Source organism: Lithobates pipiens, unplaced genomic scaffold (assembly GCF_037356315.1).
Source record: "Lithobates pipiens isolate NorthernLeopardFrog02 unplaced genomic scaffold, aLitPip1_a1.2 Scaffold_27, whole genome shotgun sequence".
Classification (NCBI taxonomy): domain Eukaryota; kingdom Metazoa; phylum Chordata; class Amphibia; order Anura; family Ranidae; genus Lithobates; species Lithobates pipiens.
The window spans coordinates 187,062,885-187,078,982 of record NW_027507788.1 but is presented as its reverse complement, the minus strand read 5'-3'; positions in this window follow the sequence as shown (position 1 = coordinate 187,078,982).

Below are 16,098 nucleotides of genomic sequence, written 5' to 3'. Positions count from 1 at the left end.
AGCCACTGCCACGACATTCCATGTTCTTGTCCTGAAAAGAAAATACACACACGCACACACACACACACAACACAACACAACACAGAAAAAATACCACTCGACATATACAACCCAATCTTAGGGAGGGAGGGTGGGAAACTTTCCTCTGTAATGCTGCCTCGTGGAGGTGGCAGGATCAGCTTCCCTGCACTGAAGAACCCGCTCCCTTCCCTCTTGGCCAATCACCTGCCCCCTATCACGCAGGGCTGACATGCACTGTTTACACAGTCATGCCAGCCCTCTGTCTATGGGTTTTTTGTTAACCCCTGTGGCGCCGGCTTTTCTTGACTAGTGTAGAACATATATGCATTTGCTACCAACCTATACTCCACTTACCCCCCATTATATAATAAATAAGACCATACCACTTTTGGAGTAAAATAGGCCATAGCAGCCATTACTTTATTAATCAAACTGTATAAATATCCAAAAATATATAAATTTAAATAAACGTAAACAATTATAAAAACAGTAACAAAAACTTTGGTCTTTGCAGGTCCACCAATAACACTCAGTTATATGACACTGCGGTCCCTCTGACGTGGGTTATTAGGCTTCAAGCCGACAGGCTGACTCAGACACCCACCTACTGCAATGCCCCCATAACCAATTACCAGATAGCCTCCGTTAACTTGGTTACCACCCTCAGGACCCGTACCACCAACAGATCCTGACTCTTCATTCAGAACTCTCTTCCTTCACCCACAAAGACCAAACACCAGCCACAGCTAACAAGGGTAACCCCTCACCCTTGGGAGCCCCTCCACACATGCAATGCTTGCTGCACAGATCAGTCCCCACATCATTGAGGTGCACTCCATCCTTCTTCCAGTATCGCCATGTCTCAACTTCCAATTACAGATGTCTTATCCCCAAACCTCCATTCTTTACCACAAACCTGCTGTTGTCCCTGTTTATTTTACGTCTGGCCCTGTTCACTCCCTCCACTGATCTGGCCATCCTCCAAGATTGACGAGCCACCATGTCGGACCACACTATGATAGTGTCCGGATAAGACATACACAGCCGCAGTATGTCGAACTTCATATCCTGTGTGATATCCAACATGGACCTGACTCCTAGGTCATTTCCCCTCACATGTAAAATCAAAACATCGGGAGGCCTGTCCCGCCGTGCAAAACGGTGAACCTCCGATACCATTCTGTTCCATAACATACCAGGAAACCCCAACCAACGGACACAGGCTTCTCGCTTGGAAAACCCCAGCTGTCGCCCGTTAGACCGGCCATCCGCCCTTCTGGCCCCCCAGTAAACATGTGAATGGCCCAACATCCAAATCAGGCACTGCACCGCACCTGGAATAAAAGAAAGACAAACGTGCCACCATGACCATTCAAAAACAACTTTAACCCCAACTCAACAGATCCTTATCCCCCAAAACCAACTGCCATCACAACATGAGGTTTAGACTATATGTCCGCCCTCACGATTCCCACCGCCCAATGCGTTTTACTGCTTCCTTGTCCAAACCCGACCTAGCCGATTTGGTTGCTGCCTCTATCCTGAACGAATGAGAAGAGAAACATTTGTCCTCCAAACCCAAACCCCCCCAGACCAGCTGAAGCTGATAAGACTGACACAGGCAAACAGATAATTGGCAGAAGTAAATACTATGAAATAAAACAAGTCAGCTATGAACAGGGAGGCAGGGTTGCCATAGAACGTTGGATTTAGAAGGAGGCTTGGTTAACAGTACAGGAAGAGTTTAATGTAAGGGCGGAAATACACTCCACTGTGGACTCAGAAAACAATAATTAAGATGGCGCTGCCTAACCGCTGGAAATACGTTTTTTCTAAAGTTTCTTTAAACAGTGAGTAATATGCGATGTAGGCTGGATTAGAGTGGCTATAGTTTGATAATTAGTTATTATAATGGACTAAATGAAAAGAATCATCAGCATGTTACTTCCTCTTGAACATCTATACAGTTTGATACTCATGATCAGTTTCTGCGTGTTTGGCAGCCCTGCCCAGCCTATAGCGATCCTTAGGAATTTCCTTTGTATCCTTAACCCCCTTCTACCAATTACGGGAGGTTTTCTTCATTGTATACCGCCGTCGATGGACATTTATCCAGTTCAATGACCGAGAACATGTCATAGATCAGAGGCCTTCTCCTCTGTTCCTGAGGTTCGGCCAACTTAAATTTTTCTTTTAATTTTTTGTTACTGCCGATAACTAATGTTCTACCTTTCAGGAACATTTGAGCATTGCATTTATAATGTGGACCGGTTTAATTATTCCATATTTCACTTATTGTAACTTTCTTTTATCCTACTGTATTTTGGAGCTATACTCCAAGTTATGTTGTGCACTCCAGATAACTGTCTCAGTCAGTTGGCTCTGTATGTCTTTACAATCTGTTAATAAAATCCTTTGTAAAAGAAAAATAAATGACTGTGGTGACTGTGTTTGCTAGATCTCAATTGCATATCCAAAATTTGGGAAGATCTCAGCAGGTAATATTATTATTAATTGCAATATCTTTGTGCATATACATACCTCCCAACTTTTTGAGATGGGAACGAGGGAAACCTATTAGCAAAGTATGTTGGCATAGGACACACCCCCTGTCCTGCCCCTTTAACCACTACCATACAGGGCACTTTCGCCCCCTTCATCCCCAGCCCAATTTTCAGATTTCATCGCTCTAGCGTTTTCAGTGACAATTGCGCGGTCATGCTACACTGTACCCAAATGAAATTTTTATCATTTTGTTCGCACAAATAGAGCTTTATTTTGGTGGTATTTATTCAGGACTCCGTTTTTTATTTTTTGCGATATAAGCGCAAAAAACGCTGAAATTTGGAAAAAAAACGATATTTTCTTTTTTCTATCTTAAAAGAAATCCAATAAAATCAAATTTTGTCATAAATTTAAGCCAAAATGTATTCTGCTACATGTTTTTGGTAAAAAAAATTCCGTTAAGTGTATAATAATTGGTTTGTGTGATCACGGACATATGTACGCAAATGATCATGTACATATGTGTGCAGGTGATCACGTACATATGTGTGCAGATAATCATTGGGACATGTGATTTTAGTGGGACATATGTGGGGGACATGTTTTTATTATTAGGGACAAGTGTTTTTATTATTTGGGGACATGTATGTTTTGGGTACATGTGTGTTTTGGGGACATTGTGTTTGTACTGTGTGTTGACACTAGACTGGTGATCAGTGAGTAAAAAGCTGTAAAAAAACAGCTCATACTCACTGATCACCAGCCGGCTGCAGCGATCTGCTCTTCTCTCCTCAGTGATGACTTCTGTGTGAGGAGAAGAGGAGCCGATTGCCTAGCAACCGGCTGTTTGTTTACATCACATGACGGCTGTGATTGGACACGGCCGTCACTGAAAATCACCACGTCCGTCATGTGATCAGGAGGGCCAATCACAGAGCCCTCCTGCCGATCTGAGATGTGCCGTGTCCAGGTGACACGAGCACATCGGGATCGCGCCGCTGCGTGGGCACGCGCGATCATGCTCCTTCTGAACGTCCTATCAGAAGTGGACGGCTCCCACCCGGTCGTATATGTGCATTGGCCGGGTGGGAAGTGGTTAAAGAAGAATTATACAAAATGATAACTATATAAAAATGGATTAGTTAAACCCACAAATGTTTTTTGTTTTACCAATACTATTAAGCCGGCTTTTGAAATTTACAGATACAGAAATTTAGAAATTGGATGAAAAGGTTTAGCACTGGGAAACACTTTTTGAAAGATAACGTTCATTTTATATACAACTGTATAGATCAGACTAAAACAAGGGACAGATGAGGAGGAGAGGAGAGACAGAGGGACTTTGTTCCAAATCAGGAACAGTTGGGAGCTATGCATATATACAGCATGACCATGCAAATCTTAAATGACCTCTCTTATTTATAAATATATATACAGTTGTGCTCATAAGTTTACATACCCTGACAGAATGAGATTTCTTGGCCATTTTTCAGTGAACATGAATGATAACACAAACTTTTCTTTCGCTCATGGTTAGTGTTTGGCTAAAACCATTTATTATCAGTCAACTGTGTTTACTCTTTTTAAATCATAATGACAACAGAAACTACCCAAATTACCCTGAAAGAGTTTACATACCCTGGTGATTTTGGCCTGATGACACACACAAGTTGACACAAAGGGGTTTGAATGGCTATTAAAGGTAACCATGCTCACCTGTGATCGGTTTGCTTGTAATTAGTGTGTGTATAAGGCCAGGTTCACACTAGTGTGACAAACGCTTCCACATTGGAAGCTCATGTCGCATGACGTATGAAAATCAATGTTTCCATATGGGAGCCGTCTTAACTGGTCTGACACAAGTCGGTCCCACTTTGCAAATGCTCCCTGCACTACTTTAGTCTGACTTTGATCCTACTTCAGCCCATTGAATATCAATTGAAGTTGGATCAAAGTCGGATCGCCGTCTTGCCTGATCTAACTTTGGCATTCGACTTGTGCTCTGATGATCTTGAGGGGAACTCCACGCCAAATTTTAAATAAAAAACTGGCATGGGTTCCCCCTCCAAAAGCATACCATCGGTCCGATAGGGATTTTAAGTGGAACCCCCTACTCTGAAAAAAATGGTGTGGAGGTCCCCCCAAGATCCATACCAGACCCTTATCCGAGCACACAGCCTGGCCAGTCAGGAAAGGGGGTGGGGACGAGCGAGCGCCCCCCTCCCTCCTGAACCGTACCAGGCCACATGCCCTCAACATGGGGGGGGGGGTGGGTGCTTTGGGGCGGGGGCCTTGCGGACCACCACCCCAAAGCACCTTTTGCCCATGTTGATGAGGACAAGTGCCTCATCCCGACAACCCTGGCCGTTGGTTGTAGGGTCTGCGGGCGGTGGGCTTATCGGAATCCGGGAGCCGCCTTTAATAAGGGGGTTCCAGATCCTGGCCCCCCCGCCCTATATGAATATGGAGTACATTGTACCCCTACCCATTCACCGGGGGGGGGGGAAGTGTCAATTAAAAAAAACACACTAGACAGGTTTTTAAAGTATTTTATTAGGCAGCTCTGGGGGTCTGGGCATCAATGAGTTTCTGGACTCCTGACAGACCCTTGCATTTTTCATCCAGTTTTGCACTGACGTTTCTGGATTCTGAGTCATGGGGAAAGCAAAAGAATTGTCAAATGATCTGTGGGAAAAGGTAGTTGAACTGTAGAAAAACAGGAAAGGGATATAAAAAGATATCCAAGGAATTGAGAATGGCAATCAGCAATGTTCAAACTCTAATCAAGAAGTGGAAAATGAGGGGTTCTATTGAAACCAAACCATGGTCAGGTAGACCAACTAAAATTTCAGCCACAACTGCCAGGAAAGTTGTTTGAAAACCCACATATAACTTCAGGTGAAATACAGGACTCTTTGAAAACATGTGGTGTAGCTGTTTCAAGATGCACCATAAGGAGGCACTTGAAGAAAGATGGCCTGCATGGTCAAGTTGCCAGAAGAAAGCCATTACTACAAAAATGCCACAAAGTATCCCGCTTACAATAGGCCAAACAGCACAGAGACAAGCCTCAAACCTTCTGGCACAAAGTCATTTGGAGTGATGAGACCAAAATTGAGCTTTTTGGCCACAACCATAAACACTTCTGTAGCCCTAACCCCCCAAGGAGCGGCTGGTTTTGCTGGGCTTACCGTTTACCTTCTGCACCTTGTTCTTGTCTAGGGGTTCCCGAGGTTGATGGCCCTATAACTGCAGAGACCGTAGCCACCATCTTCCACTGATTCTGTCCAGCAGGACTTGGAGGCCAAATCTGTAGGCCTCACAGCCAGAGCGTAGACTATAGACTCCTCGGAAGCCACGCCCGTGGCCCAGTCCATATAGTAGGCCTGAGGCAATTCTGTAGGCTGCTCCACCTTGAAAATGTAATCTTCACATCTCCGGCACCGGAAAAATGGCAGAGGACTTGGGATCAGTCCCTCACATCCTCCGCAAAGCATGCTGAGGGCCTCCATGTCCCCGGTGGTGTAGAGGATAAACCTCCCCTGTGGCAGAAGGCGGATCCCTGTGTCAGTCAATACGGTAACCAGGCATCTGCACACTCGTGGGACCCCTCACCGATGGCATCCTGGGTCCTGGAACAGATGATGTGCCCGGAACATGGAACATCTTTACTTCCAAAACTTTTTTCTCTCCACACAGCAAACACAACTGGCTTCACTCTCCTCCTACGACACACTCACGCGGTGCCTCGTTTAGGAAGACGAAACAGCTGCAGACTCCTCCCACTGGTTCCCCTGGAACTTTTTTCCAGGGCTCCTCCCATGCTTACACGCCAACAGTGAATGTCTTGTGCCTTTTCTCAAAATGGCGCAGTCCAAAAAAAACATCCACCCTCTATTCCATAAACTCACACGTACATTTATTTCCACTGCGAGAGGTAACGGTAAATCCTGCATGAGCCCCCACGTGTAGCACTAACCCCCGAAGGAGCAGCTGGTTTTGCTGGGCTTACCATTTACCTTCTGCACCTTGTTCTTGTCTAGGGGTTCCAGAGGTTGATGGGCCATTAACTGCAGAGACCGACACTTGAATCCGTTTTTAGGAATTTTTATTTGCATAAAATGTTGAACAGAACACAGTCTCTCAGTTAGGAATAGAGGGTATGGGTAGTAAAGCTCAGGTACTTTTTTGGAAACTGCTAACACTTGAAATGTCTCTCTCTAGATGATCCAGGGAATAGCCATTCACAACTGGATAAATCCCTATTTGTGAATTTAGCAGCCGACAGGTGATTTAAGATGAACAAAGCCTCTGCCACAGACTTGATTGTAGAACTTTAAGTTAGCACAGAAACTTAGATGTAACCGAAGGATGAAATTAGGAACTTTCTTACAGTACCAGTATCTTTCAGCCGGTCCGGCGATACCGTAAGAATGCGCATTTACTTGGTGTCCTTTCAGCTCAGCTTCCAGGCTCTTACCGAGCAGCCAGCCTCCTGTGTAGCCCTCTTCTGAAGAGTCCTTCCAGTTACTGTGCCTTGGATTTGCCAGTCCCGAGACTCGGAAACGGATGGACCTGAACCCCAGGCCATGAGGGCCTCTGGGGACTGGTCAGGAGGACCAGGACCCCTGGAGTCAGAACATACTTCTTGACCGGAACTCAGAACCACGTGACCTCCACTTTAAGTACCCTCTCCCGGAATACACAGGGAGACAACACACCCACTGTTTGGCTCCGAGAGAAAGATTGGTACCCAATGTGTCCAACCAGACTGCGTTCCAATACCTGTCAGAGATGACACATACACCTATGACCAGGCAGAACACAGTACAGTCCAGCCAAACTGATGCCAGAATCACAATTTACATACTTTAACCCTAAGACCCAACTATGGTCTTAGAAAAACTAAATTTACAAAACAGTGCGTGCTCTTCAAGATTACCGGTGCTACACTTCATTTGGAGAGGAGTCAACAAGACCTATGATGAGAGGTACGCCATTCCTACTATGAAACACAGAGGTGGATCACTGATGTTTTGGGGATGTGTGAGCTACAAAGGCACAGGAAATTTCTTCAAAGTTGATGGCAAGATGAATGCAGTACGTTATAAAAAAATACTGGAGGAATATTTGCATTCATCAGCCAGGAAGCTGCACATGGGACGTACTTGGACATTCCAACATGTTAATGATCCAAAACACAAGGCCGAGTCGACCTGTCATTGGCTACAGTAGAATAAAGTGAAGGTTCTGGAGTGGCCATCTCAGTCTCCTGACCTCAATATCATTGAGCCACTCAAACGTGCAGTTCGTGCAAGATGGGCCAAGAATTTACAGGAACTGGAGGAATTTTGCCAAGAGGAATGGGCAGCCTTACCATCTGAGAAGATAAAGAGCCTCATCCACAAATACCACAAAAGACTTCAAGCTGTCATTGATGTTAAAGGGGCAATACACGGTATTAAGAACTGGGGTATGTAAACTTTTGATCAGGGTAATTTGGGTAGTTTCTGTTATTATGATTCAAAAAGAGTAAACACAGTTGATTTATCATAAATGGCTCCAGCCAAGAGCTAATCATGAGTGAAAGAAACGTTTTTGTGTTATTCATATTCTCAGAAAAATGGTCAAGAAATCATAAATTCTGCCAGGGTATGTAAACTTATATACAAAACTGTATATGTGGTGGGAGATTAGCTCTGGGAATCACCTTTTCTGGAAATTAAATGTCAGCGTGCAGGCGGTTATTTTAAAATCTGGCGGGTTTCCAGCTTTATATAGAAGACAAAGAAGAAAAAGAAAAAGTCTGGGACATACACACAAAGTCGGTCTGTGAAGAGAGTAAGGATTTTTTATATGAGATTGGATCTACCCATCACCTTTGGTTTTTGCCGGAGTTGAGTTTTCCTTACATCCATTCCATCGGGACCTTGGAGAAATAAGAATCCTGTGGACGTCACGGATCATTCCTCCTTGGATTAAGAAGGTTTACAGTAACTTCAATGGCTGATAGCTCCGTGGAGATCCATTCATCTTTATATGCATGCTTAACCTTATGGTTCCGGTAAGAGTAACCGCCTTGTTTGCTTTTATTTAGAATCCACTGCTTTTGAATGTCTTCAAGATCACCTTCCAGCCTCCACATTTTGTGTATAATCACATCCTATGTCCTTTAAGGATTCGAAGGACTTCTTCTATTCACTTAATATTTGGACTTTGTTTCTTTATTTGTCACATATGTTTTTCACAGTATATTTTAGCGCTACATTATATTGTGTTAGGCTTATGTAGAAGAGGTTAGCAAAGTCATGAAAACAAACAAAAAATAGTAAATCCTTGCTGTCTGGCGCTAAGTAGACTGCTCTCTATACGATGTGGGGCTGGTCCCCGTCACCCACAAAACATGTGGTAAAGAAAACCTTCTTTTATAAATCCAAACAGAGCTCCTCTCTCTCAGATTCCCTTCTGAGTCTCAAGCCAGAGCTCTGCTGTGCTCTCTTCCTGCTCATTTAAAGTCCACCTGAGCATGGACTCAAAGTGGACCACAACATCAGGACCAGAACCAAGCCTGCCACAGAGGCTGGAAAAACCCAGGCCAGTTTCCGGTCCAGTCTCTTACAATCGAACGCATGCGAGGTGAAATATACCGATTATCCATTACCTCATATAGCATACCGTCACAATATGCGTTTGTATATATCATATATATATATATATATATATATATATATATATATATATATATATAACAAGTAATACAGAAATCAATCAATGCGAACTCTGAAAATTTCAGTATTAAAACAGCGCTCTAAATAAAGTCCAAGAAATAACCATATAAAGTTAAACAGGAAAAGTCCTTAATGTGCAGAAAAGGTGACTGTAGTGATTTATTCAACGTTGCAAGGTGATAACGGTGGTTGTTTCAAAGTGCTGTTAGTATCACTTCCACCAGATAATGGCAGGATTTCACCGCGCGTAACACGTCCCCCTTAGGGGGTTGAACTCACCAGACAAAGTTGAGCAAAAAGCCTTAAGGAGGTATTCCCTCTCTAGGTATCCAAAAATTCATACGTCATCCACTAGGGTCCAGCTTTCAATATTGCTCCACAAATATAATAAAACAAAGCAGAATTTGCACATAGCGTAATCCCGTTTATTTTAAAGTAAATTGCACAAGCTAGTAAGTAACCCCATATGATAATCTGCGTACATTGTTAAAATTAAAAAACAGCATTAAAAGTAGTGTGTTCACCATGTCTCCTAACGCCAGGGTCATCAGCATGTGTTCATCTGCAGACACTATGGGTGACTTCCTGGATCTTGGTTAGCGGTGGAACGCACTCGTCACTTCCGGGAACGTCGTGTAGGCCACGAGCTGACGCGTTTCGTCACTTCTGACTTCAACAGAGGGCATATATATATATATAAAAACACATTATTAGTGACTTTTTTACTCACTGTCACTGACACTTCTGTTTCTGACATTTCCAGAAGGCATGTTACATTTTTAGTTCTCCCTGTACAGAAAAGTATTACTGCGTCATTTTTTCAGATATATTCTCAAATGACCCGTCCAGACCACGGCCACAGTTCAAATTATCTAAAAAAGAGATGAAACAATTCTAAATGCATTCATCTGTGAAACCTGTGAACAATGATATGAATGTTCTCCTTGAGGTTATGATCAGTATTACTACCAAGGGATTAAATTCAGCACCAGGTATAATCAGATCGGCAGCAGAAAATAATATAATATTTAATTGGTGCCAATAAACACCTAAGGTACCAAAGCAGAGTTTACATGGCAAGCTTCTTGGGTAATACTGTTAATAAGCACAGTATAAGTGTCCTAAATTACATTTAAATCTGTTGTAACAATGTAACAGTGCCAAGTTAAGGTTTATGTGGTGTTTGCTACACTTGCAGAACTTGACACATGACCTTTGCTCTATATTCCTATTGCATTAGAGTCTTCCTGTGATGGTTTTCTTGTTGTGTAGTGCTGGAGGACTCTAATGCCTTGTACACACAGTCGGACATTCCGACCACAAAATCCATAGGATTTTTTCTGACGGATTTTGTCCTAAACTGGTGTTGCATACACACAGTCGGACAAAGTTGTCGGAAAATCCGATCGTTCTGAACGTGATGATGTTCATTACAACGGGACTACGTTGAGGCTAGTAGCCAATAGCTTTGGTCTCATAATTAGATCTGAGCATGCGTGGCACTTTGTCCGATCGGAATTCTCTACAAACCATCGGAAAAAGTCTGATCAGATTTTTTGTCGGAATATTTGAGATCCTGCTCTCAAATTTTTTCTGACGGAAAAAGTCCGATAGAGCCCACACACACGATCGGATTTTCCGTCAATATAATCCGATCGGACCTTTTCGGTTGGAATTTCCGGCCGTGTGTACAAGGCATAAGGCCAGGCTCGCAATGCTCCGACATGGAAGTCAGACAATTTCTGATCCGACTTTGCCCTACAACTTCATGTCCGATGTCAATGAACAAGATCCGACCATACCAAGCCCTTTGAGTCTGGTATGAATATTAAAGGGGAACCCCAATGCCCATCAAAAAAAATGGCATGAGGCCCCCAAAAAATCCATACCAGACCCTTATATGGGCATGCAGCCTCCTCCATACCAGGCCACATGCCCTCAACATGGAGGGGGGGGGGGTGCACAAAACTACAATCAGCTGGTTGACAAACTTTTAACAGCATACAAGACCATGAAGTGCAACATGTCACTGAAGATTTATGGATCCATGATCTACATTCACACTTCAACTTCTTACCCGAAAATCTAGGTGCAGTCAGTGATGAACACAGCAAAAGGAAAAACGGAAATCCATCAGAGCTGGCTGCCTATTGTTGGACACTGCGTTGAGTAATACCCGACTCTAGGTTCCAGGCCACATGCCCACAATGGGGGGGGCTTTGGGGCAGGGGGTGCTCTGCGCCCACCGAAGGGCCTGTTATAGTCTTGGGGGGGGGCCAAATGTCTTTTTTTTTTACTTTTTTTTTGGCGTGGGGTTCCAATTCAAGATTCTCAGAGCGCAAGTCGCAAGCCACAAGTTGGATTAGTTCAGATGCAACTTACTGTACATTAAAATTAATGTGCTGAAATTGTGCCCAAGTCGGACCAGACTAATGCACAAGTTGGACTAGTGAAGACGGCTCTCATAGGGAACCATTGATTTAGGATTAGGCTCTCTTTTTCCTTGTCCACCTTGCCCCTGTGACTGGAGGATATGAACATTTGCTTATGCTTAACGGACCTCATTGGAAATTGGCAATGGCACTGCCACTGAAGATTTGTCCTTCCATCACCACCTGATAAGAGAACTCTCTTTCAAATTGGGACTATATGCTTTAATCCATGTATGGTCTCCCATGGACCAAGATTGTCAATTTACATGCACAATCTGGATATCAAATTATGGTTTGGAACAGTGAGAGGGTGGTTACAGGACATTGCTTTGCAGTCAAATCTTAGGTGATCCATGCTGCACACATACTGTGACTGCATCTTTCAACTCCATATACAGTATCTCACAAACGTAAGTACACCCCTCACATTTTTGTAAATATTTTATTCTATCTTTTCATGTGACAACACTGAAGAAATGACACTTTGCTACAATGTAAAGTAGTGGGTGTACAGCTTGTATAAGGGTGTCAATTTTCTGTCCCCTCAAAATAACTCAACACACAGCCATTAAAGTGGTTGTAAACCCTTACAAACCACTTTGACCTACAGGTAATGCGTGGGAGTAACGTAATCGCTGCTCCGGTGCGGTGAGTGGCCGGAGCAGCGACACCCGGAAGAAGAGGGACGCTCCGAACTACAGGGGACAGCGGTGACATCGCTGGCTCCTGTGTCAGGTAAGTGACACATAATGGGTTACTATGCGATGCATAGTAGTCCATTATGCTTTACCTTTGCAGGGAGACAAAGAGGAAGTAAACCCATCAGGGTTGACTTCCTCTTTAATGTCTAAACCGCTGTTAACAAAAGTGAGTACACCCCTAAGTGAAAATTTCCTGCATATTTCCTTTCCTCTTTTATGTTATTGGAGTCAGTTGAGCCCAAGCAGGGATTTTATTATTAGTTTTTAACCAGTGATTTATGCACGTCATGAGACATGTGCTCCCAAAGTCGGAGCGTATATCACACCAGTGTGAGGGAGAGATTTAAGGGGAAGATTTGGGGTCCTTTCACACAGGCAGTCCACTAAGCTGAGCTCAGGGGGGGGATCGTTCCGCTGATCCCCACTGAGCAGGCGGATGACAGGTCCGTATCTGCACACTGTGTTGAGATGGACCTGTCAGAGTCCTACTCTCCTCTATGGGGAGATTGGATGAAAACAGACCGCCTGTCCGTTTTCATCCAATCCGATTCGCCCTACGGATGGAAAATAGGACCACCATCTGCATGAATTTGGTGGACGGACCGAATAGCAGCAGATGTCAGCAGACACGTCGCCGATGACATCTGCCGCTCTATATGGGTGAATGGACCGTCCAATCAGGTCCACCTGAAAAACTTACAGACGAATCTCATGGGACCACCCGTGTGAAAGGGGCCCTTGCTACAACTGGAGCACTCGGAATCTGGTGCAGCTGTGCATGGTAGCCAATCATCTTCTAAGCTCAGCTTGTTCAAGTAAGATTTGACAAAAAAACCTGGAAGCTGAATGGTTTCTTTGCAGAGCTGCACCAGATATTGCACTATCCAGTTTTTAGTAGATCTCCCACAATGAGTGTGGGGGTGCCGGGGAAACTCAGAGCGGTTCGGAGCCATTCGGAAATACAATGTTCCCGAGCCTTTCCAAGCAGAGGCGGCTCTAGGCTTTTTGAGGCCTTAAGCAAAACCTAGACATGAGGCCCCACTCATGCCCATAATGGGAAAAACAATTCAAGCGATAAAAAAAATGAACTGTATACATTACATATATTAAGAGGCACAGTGGTGTAGTGGGTATCTCTCTCACCTAGCAGTAAGAAGGGTTGCTGGTTCGAATCCCAACCACAACACTACCTGTCTGGAGTTTGCATGTTCTCCCTGTGCTTGTGTGGGTTTCCTCCGGGTACTCCGGTTTCCTCCCACAATCCAAAGATATGCAGGTAGGTTAATTGGCTTCTGTGCAAAAAAAAATGAATGGGAACCTTGGATTGTGGGCTCCTTGAGGGTAGGGACCTATGTGAGTGTGCAATGTACAGGGATAAGGACAATTGTAGACACTCACTCAGGTTGAACTGGATGGGCTGGTGTCTTTATTCAACCTTACAAACTATGAAACTATGAAGAGCATTAAAGTGCTGGTGTCAGTGCTCTCTATCTCACAGGCAATGTTAAACCGCTGCCTGTCTGAGCTTAATGCCGCAGTGACATTGTTGTCAGCAGAGGTGGCTCTTCAATTAGGCTGTCGCCTGTGAGGCCTTAGGCGACTGCCTTATTTGCCTAATTAGAGAGCCGCCTCTGTTTCCAAGGCTTTCCGAGTTCAGCCAAGCTGTCCCCTTATACTAACGAGGATCTCCGGTTCCCCCCACCTTTGGCCACATGCGGTATTGCATGTAATAGAAGTCAATGTGGAACAAATTATCGTTTCCATTGACTTCTATGGGGAAACTCGCTTTGATATACGAGTGCTTTGGATTACAAGCATTCTCCTGGAATGGATTATCCTCGTAATCCAAGGTTCCACTGAACCTATATAATGTAGGTATCTGGAGAAATATGAAATGAACTTTTAATGAACTAGGGGGTATTTATTGGCATAAGGCTTCCGTCAAGCTGCACAAGTTCAATGGGGGTAAACATGTTTTGCTGCTGATTTTTGTTTGTCCGTTACTACTCGATGCAGTGCCCGACAATAGGCAGCCAGCACTGATGGATTTCAGCTGCCCCAATACAGTTTTTCCGTTTCCTTTCACCATGTTCTTCACTGACTGCACCTAGATTTTTGGGGTAACAAGTGTGAATGCAGACAATGAATCTTCAGCGAGATGTTGCTCTTCACTGTCCTGTATGCTGTAAGAAGTTTGTCAACCAGCTGATTGTTGTTTGGTGTTCTATAGTTGCCCAAAAAATTCTCAGTGACATCCTTGAATGCTTTCCAGGCAATTTTTGATCTGTGGACCAACAAAACCGCTTTCCTTAATCTTGGCATCAATTATCCATGGAAGCATCTTTGTAGGGTCAACAAGTGGTTTATGTGCCATGTTCTTCTGTCCTGGAAGTTTTGGAGGGGCCATTTCTTTTTAATTGAATGTGACTCTCTTGCACGGCTGGGCCATTTACATATACACTCATTGGCCACTTTAAAAGGTACACCTGTTCAATTGCTTGGTAACACAATTTGCTAATCAGCCAATCACATGGCAGCAACTCAATGCATTTAGGTATCTATATGTGGTAAAGACAACTTTCTGAAGTTCAAACCGAGCATTAAAATGGGGAATAAAGAGGATTTGAGTGACTTTGAACGTGGCATGGTTGTTGGTTCCAGACGGGCTGGTCTGAGTACTTCAAAAACTGCTGATCTACTGGGCTTTTCACACAGAACCATCTCTCGGGTTTACAGAGAATGGCCTGAAAAATGGAATATATACAGTGAGCAGCATTTGCGTGGAGGAAAATGCCTTGTCGAGGTCAGAGGAGAATGGGCAGACTGGTTGGAGATGATAAAATGGCAACAGTAACTCAACTAAACCACTCGTTACAACCAAGCTATGCAGAATACCATTTCTGAAAACACAACACAGCAGATAGGCTACAGCAGCAGGAGACCACACAGGGTGCCACACCCGTCAGCTAAGAACAGGAAACTGAGGCTACAATTCACATGGGCTCACCAAAATTGAACAATAGAATATTGGAAAAGCACTGCCTGGTCCGATGAGTTTCGATTTCAGCTGCAACATTCAGATAGAAGAGTCAGAATTTGGTGTAAACAACATGAAAGCATGGATCCATCCTGCCTTGTATCAACGGTTCAGGCTGGTGCCGATGGTGTAATGGTGTGGGGGCTATTTTCTTGGCAAACTTTGGGCCCCTTAGTACCAATTGAGAATCGTTTAAAAAGCACGGCCTACCTGAGTATTGTTGCTGACCATGTCCATTCCTTTACGACTACAGTGTAGCCATCTTCTGATGGCTCCTTCCAGCAGGATGAATGAATGAAATACTTGTATAGCGCACAATGCGAACTGAATCGCCTCTAGGCGCTGTGGCGAGCTTTGATCATCTGCTAAAAGAGGAAGGTCTTGAGTTTTTTCCTAAAAGCCAGGTGATTTTCTTCCAGGCGGATGTTGATTGGTAGAGCATTCCATAGCCGAGGCCCTTGGACAGCGAATCTCCGATCCCCCTTGGATTTATACCGGGCTTTGGGCACGAGGAGGAGGTTTTTGTTGGCTAATCGAAGACTGCGGTTTGGTGTGTAATGATTTATTTTCTCCATTAGGTATTGCGGAGCTTCTCTATGCACGCATTTGTGGGTGAGGAAAAGGGTCTTGAATGTGATCCGATTTTTTACGGTTAGCCAATGTAAGCTCCTCAG